The sequence below is a fragment of the Salvia splendens genome, chromosome 5 (genome assembly GCF_004379255.2).
Source record: "Salvia splendens isolate huo1 chromosome 5, SspV2, whole genome shotgun sequence".
Classification (NCBI taxonomy): Eukaryota; Viridiplantae; Streptophyta; class Magnoliopsida; order Lamiales; family Lamiaceae; genus Salvia; species Salvia splendens.
Genome location: NC_056036.1, coordinates 35,315,539 through 35,322,128, shown reverse-complemented (window position 1 = coordinate 35,322,128; position 6,590 = coordinate 35,315,539).

The following is a 6,590-nucleotide window of genomic DNA, read 5'->3' as shown; positions in this document are numbered from 1 at the left end:
CCTGAAGCCCCTGGAAGCTCAACCGCAAGTAGTCCGCCTCGAAGTGGAACGGTTGTCTATTCAGGCAAGGACACGTGACTCTTCTGCCCACGCCCAACGCCAAGATGATCTAATGGAGCACATTTGGGCAAATTATGTATTTTTATTTTTTTTAGGATTTTTAATTATGTTTTTTTTTTATTTTTTTGAATTTTATGTTGTAATTTTATTTTATTTTTAATGAAGTGTGTTTTTTTTAATTGAATTTGGTTGGAAATAAAAATAAAAAATGAAATTGAATGAATAGTAATTTAAGGAACGGTTAAGGGACGGAGGGTTGCAGGTTCCGTCCCTTAGTTAAGGGATGGAGTAAAAAAGTACAGTGGGGCCCGCAAATAGTAATTTAAGGGACGGTTAAGGGACGGTATAGTGACAGCGTTGTGGATGACCTAACACACATTCTAAAAATATATAGCATGTCTAAACCACACAAAAAAAATTGAAGGCATGAGAAGCCATTGATTTTCCATAAAGTGGAGACCATCCCATTCCTTCCCACGTTACATGCATGTTATGGCCACCACAGGACAAACTAACGCGGTCGTGGCCTGGGCCGCGGCTGCATTGGTGGGGGCGATTCTCTGCATGGTGATCTCGAGGACTGGGGCGCAGGGGATGCTCCCGGAGGTGGAAATTATTGGAAGTAAAGAAGAGAGATTGAGTTTAATCGATTGTTGTTCTTTGATATGTTGATACCTACCCCTTAATATAGGGTTTGTTACAATGTAAATTAGGTAGAGAATAACTCTATTTCTAGGAGGTTATTTACTCTATCAATTACAATGTTTTCCTATAATATCTTCTCACATATTTGGTAAGTCTTGGGCAAGGAGGTAGGGTTGACACTCCCCCTCAAGTTGAGCAACGACATCCCCGATACTCAACTTGTCCAGAACCTCACTGAAGAACTTCAGATTCACTGCCTTGGTGAGGATGTCAGCCAGTTTTTCTTCTGATCGGACAAATGGAAGTTCCACAATCCCCCCTTCAATTTTCTACATAATAAAATGGCGATCGACTTCCACATGTTTTGTCCTATCATGTTGGACTGGGTTCTCGGAAATACTGATGGCAGCTTTGTTGTCACAGAACAATTGTTTTTTTCGTGTAGGTGTCAATCCAATTTCAGTGAGTAGCCTCCTCAGCCACAGTATCTCAGTTAGGCCACTTTTTATTCTTCTGAATTCTGCTTCTGCACTTGATAACGCCACAACCTTCTGCTTCTTGCTTTTCCAAGTGACTAGATTCCCTCCAACAAATGTGAAGTATCCACCAGTCGACTTCCTATCTATTGGATTACTTGCCCAGTCTGCATCAGTGTATCCATCTATCTCAAGATCTTCACTCTTCCTCAATAGTACTCCATATCCTGTAGTTCCCTTTAAGTATCGGACAATTCGCATGGCTGCATCCAAGTGGTTCACTTGAGGACGGTGCATGAACTGACTTACAATTCCAACAGCATATGCGATGTTTGGTCTCGTATGCGCTAAGTAGATAAGCTTGCCCACCAAGCGTTGATACTCTTCACGGTCGACCAACTTGGCACCTTCTTCAAACCTCAATCCATGGTTCATCATCATTGGAGTGTCAGCAGGCTTACAGTTCAACAAACCTGTTTTATCTAGGAGATCGAGAACATATTTCTTCCGTCGCAGAAAAATTCCTTTCTTTGACCGTAGTACTTCTATTCCCAGAAAGTACTTAAGGGGCCCTAGATCCTTCATCTCGAATTCTTGGAATAAGTGTGCCCTTAGGTTGCTGATTTCCTCTACATCATCTCCTGTGATGATCATGTCGTCTACATAGATGAGAAGACATGTCGTTTTTCCACCTCGTTTCTTCAAAAAGAGGGTGTGGTCTGAGTGACTTTGGGTGTACCCATACTTCAACATAGCCTGTGACCACACTCTAGGCGACTGTTTTAGCCCATAAAGTGTTTTCCTCAGTCTGCAGACTTTCTTACCTCCTGTGTATCCTGGTGGCATCTCCATATAGACTTCTTCATTTTCTTTTAGCTCTCCATGTAGGAATGCGTTGGTTGCATCAAACTGGTGCAGGGGCTAGTCCTTGCATGTAGCTACAGCCAGCAGTGTTCTGACCGTGTTCATTTTGGCCACTGAAGAGAAGGTCTCTTCATAGTCAACTCCGTATGTCTGAGTGTATCCTTTTGCAACTAGTCGGGCCTTGTACCTCTCAATCGAACCGTCAGCTCTTCTCTTGATGGTGAATATCCATCGACACCCTACTGGTTTTTTTCCTTCTGGCAAGTCACATTCCTTCCAAGTTTCGTTTCTGATGAGGGCATCCATTTCCTTTTTCATTGCCTCCTTCCAGTGTTTATGTTTTATTGCTTCAATCCATGAGCATGGTGTCTCTTCGTCTTCATATAGGGCTGCTTCAAACACTCGTGTCATTTCAGTGAGCTGTCCCTGTGCAGTATTGACTATGGAATACTGCGTCTTCCTTCCTTTCCAGTCTGGTGAGTACCTCTTGGGTGGTACTCCTCTGGTGCTCCTTGGAGGTAAAGTGAAACCTCCCATGTTTCTTCCACTGGTCTCCGCAGGTTCACTGACTTCTTCATGTTCCTGTCTCAGATTGTTATCTTCAACATTATCACTATTGCTTACCAGAGGAATCATAGACGGAGAAGATGGTGTAGCATTGTCACCGAGCTCTTTAGGTTGACTATGAGACTCTGTAGACGGCTCGATGGGATTACTGCGCACATCGTCTGTTGGACCAACGTCAGGCACAAAGACTGGATTTGGCGAACAAGGATTTAAGTGAACTGGGTCGCTAATTGGAAGGCAACTGAGGTGGTCACTACTATTGTTTCCCCCCTGACCACGAAGTTGGGTGTAGTAGTATTCACTCTCAACAAAATCACAATTCATGGTTGTGTAGAGGTGTTTGGCTTTAGGATCATAACACCGATACCCTTTTTGGTTTGTCCCATATCCCACAAAAACACACTTAACAGAGTGGGGAACAAGTTTGGATCGGTCATGTTTCGGAATATGGACATAAACAGAACAGCCAAAAAACGCGGGGCTCGAGATTAAGAGGTGGTCGTACTTGATGGTGGGCGCTAAACGCGTCAAGTGGGGTATCAAAGTTAAGGGTTTTGGTCGGCAGTCGGTTTATGAGGTACACGGAAGTAGCTAAGGCTTCTGGCCAGAAGGTGTTGGGTACATGGGATTCAATTACTAGGGCTCTAGTCATTTCAAGGAGAGTTCTATTTTTCCGTTCTGCTACTCCGTTTTGTTCCGGAGTGTGAGGACAAGTGGTTTGGTGAACTATTCCCCTCTTAGAAAAAAAAAGTTTGCATATTTGAATTAACAAATTCACCCCCATTATCTGACCGAAGAATTTTAATATTTTGGCCATATTGAGTTTGCACGAGAGCATAAAACCGAGTGAACCTTTCACAAACCTCAGATTTTGATTTTAAAAAATACACCCAAGTCATATGTGTGCAATCATCAATAAAAAGAACAAAATACTTAAACCCATTACCACCCAAAACAGGGGCGGGACCCTAAACATCAGAATGAACAATGGAAAATGGAGATTTCTCTCGGGTATTACTGAATTTAAAAGAGTGTCTATGGCTTTTGGCCAAAAAACAAGTATCACAATTTAAAAACTGAAGTTTGCTAGTAAGTTTAGGAAACAATACTCGTAAATGTCCTATAGACGGATGTCCTAACCGGCGATGCCACATCCAGGCCTGTGAGTCAGTCGGTCCGTGAGTCAGCATCGCAGTCCCGTGTTGAGCCATCCTGTCCACATAGTAAAGCCCTTGACGCTCAGTGCCACGCCCAATCATCATCCCCGTCTTGATATCCTGTAATGCACACAAATTTGGTTGCATTAGTAGGTTACAATTTAGCTCTTTAGTGACATGACTAACAGAGACAAGTTTCAGCGCCAGAGAGGAAACATAGAGACAGTTCGACAATTGCAGTGTATGAGATAGTTTGATATTGCCTGCTCCGGCGACAGGGATCATATGACCATTCGCTGTGCGAACAAAGCTCTTTCAAGAAGTAGAGATGTTAGTAAAATCAGATGCATCGAAAGACATAGTGTCTGTGGCGCCACAATCGAAAATCCAATTGTTCTCCTTGTCCAATTTTGTTGTGACAGAGGAATTAGCTAGGGCATCAAAGGAATTCTGGCAAGTGATGTTGGGCGAAAATTCAAGTGTAGTGGGCTGAGGTTTGGTTTTTCCAAAGTTTTTGGATTTTGTGAATATTTGGGGCTTGTTCGGCAATTTATCCGGTCTGGTGAGGTTTTTATGGGATAAATTAGGACTGGGGGGTGGTCTCTGGAAATTAGGTGAAATACTGGGGCGGAAGTGCAAGGAATTTTCTGGGTGGTGCCAATTGTGTAAAATAGGGGTTTTGGTGGGTTTAAATTGAACACAATTACAATTAGGGGTTAAATTCCCCCAATTGATACCTGCAACGGAGAAGACCCTTGCCGCAGCCAAGGATTTGACTCCTTCATCTCCGGCAGGGCGATCGTCGGCCTGGGTGAAGTGCGCCGCCCCGGAACTGCTCGCTGTTCTACCGGCGTCGGCAGTCCGGCTGTCCCCTACCGCGGTGGCCACGCGTCCGCCGCGATTCGCTGCTTTTGCCGCTCTGCTCCGCTTCATATCGTCCCACCATTCTGGAAATCCGATGAGGAGGAAACATCCTTCCTTCGTGTGCTTCTTCCCACCGCAATGTGTGCAAGTTAGACGACTCTTGTCGTCCTCCGGCCGCTTCTGCCATGGGCGATTCGTCGGATTCTGAGGGCTTCCGGTGCGGTGGTGATGGGTGAGCGCGAGGCCGAAGCCGATGCCTGGGTTCGGTGGGCCGCTTGTGCCGATCCCCTGAATCTGGTTGTTGACGGACTCCCGACGAACTCGCGCGTATGCCTCACGTGCCGACGGTAACGGTTCTGACCTGATTGACTCCTTCTTGACTGCCTCATATTTATCGTTTAGAGTAGTGACGAATTGGTATAGGCGTTGCCGTTCTTTGGTCATTGGTGTTGTTTCCCGTCGGTCAATGGAGATCCAGAGATTCTGGAGTTTGTTCCATAGTGATTCTAAGGACATCTCGTCTTGCTTGATGGTATTTGTCTGTCTGTGCAGGTCGTAGACCTGGACAGGGTCGGCTCCGCTGCCGTATGATACGGCGAGCCCATCCCAGAGCTCCTTGGCTGTGGCATATTGTGAAACTTCGTTCACGAGGTCCGCGGCCATGTTGTTGATGATCCAACTAAAGACGCAATGGTCTCGTTGCTGCCATTGTTGGTAGTTGGGGTCGGTATGGGGTGGAGGGATGGAAACTCCATCGATGTGAGACGTCAGTCCCTTTCCCCCGATCGCCCTGTCCATGAGGTTGTCCCAAAGGAGGTAATAGTCCCCATCGAGTTTTGTTTTTACCGTGATTTCACCCAACGATTCGGGGTGATGATTTTTTTCTGGTGTTTTGTTTGGGACTGAACTCATGCTCTGCCGCAGGAACTCCGTGAATTGCGCGGCGAGTTCCGCGGGGAAGGGTGATGGGTTTGGGGATTCGGTGGTTTTGTGGGATGTTTGTGTATCGGAGGAGTCTGACATGTTTGCTGTTGTGTTGAAGATCGGAAAAAAGGTCGGGAAAGGTATGCTATGGGCGATGATGAAATTTTTCTGAGCCCGAACCTGCTCCTGATACCATATTGGAAGTAAAGAAGAGAGAATTGAGTTTAATCGATTGTTGTTCTTTGATATGTTGATACCTCCCCCTTAATATAGGGTTTGTTACAATGTAAATTAGGTAGAGAATAACTCTATTTCTAGGAGGTTATTTACTCTATCAATTACAATGTTTTCCTATAATATCTTCTCACATATTTGGTAAGTCTTGGGCAAGGAGGTAGGGTTGACTGAAATAACGCTGGCGAACGATGGGCAGACTCCGGTGTGATTCATGTGCCAGTTGACGCACAAGGGAGACTCGTTGTACGAGCTGGCACCAAACAGCACGTACCGGTTCAGCTTCACGCACGTGGCTTTCCCTATGCGGTGGTGCTACCTGTACATCCACCCGGGCAGTCATGGGTTCTTTTGAGTGTACACGGTGCGATCGAGGTGCACCAAGTGCTTCTGGAGCATCGACAGGCACCCGTCCCTCTACCGCAACGACATCGGCCGTTGGGAGAGGCAGAAGCTCTTCATGCCGCCGTCTTTCAATATCTCTAATTTCTTGGTTACTGCTACTTAATCTGCCAGATAGTCGTTAAGATTCATTGCTTTTGTATCTTTCCATCATTCATCATGTATGAGATTATTTTTGTTGATTTGTTTGTGCTTATTGTTTATTCAATATTTTCACGTTTATGAATTTCTTGTTTATTTTGGGGAAAATTACAGAATTTCTTGTTTTTTTGGGAATATTGCCTAATTTCTTGTTTGTTTCGGGGAAAATTAAACTGAGAAAATTGAAAAAATTTAGTTTGCTTTGGGGAAAATTACTTAAAAAAACCGTGAAAATTAAAATTTTCAGTCAATCTTG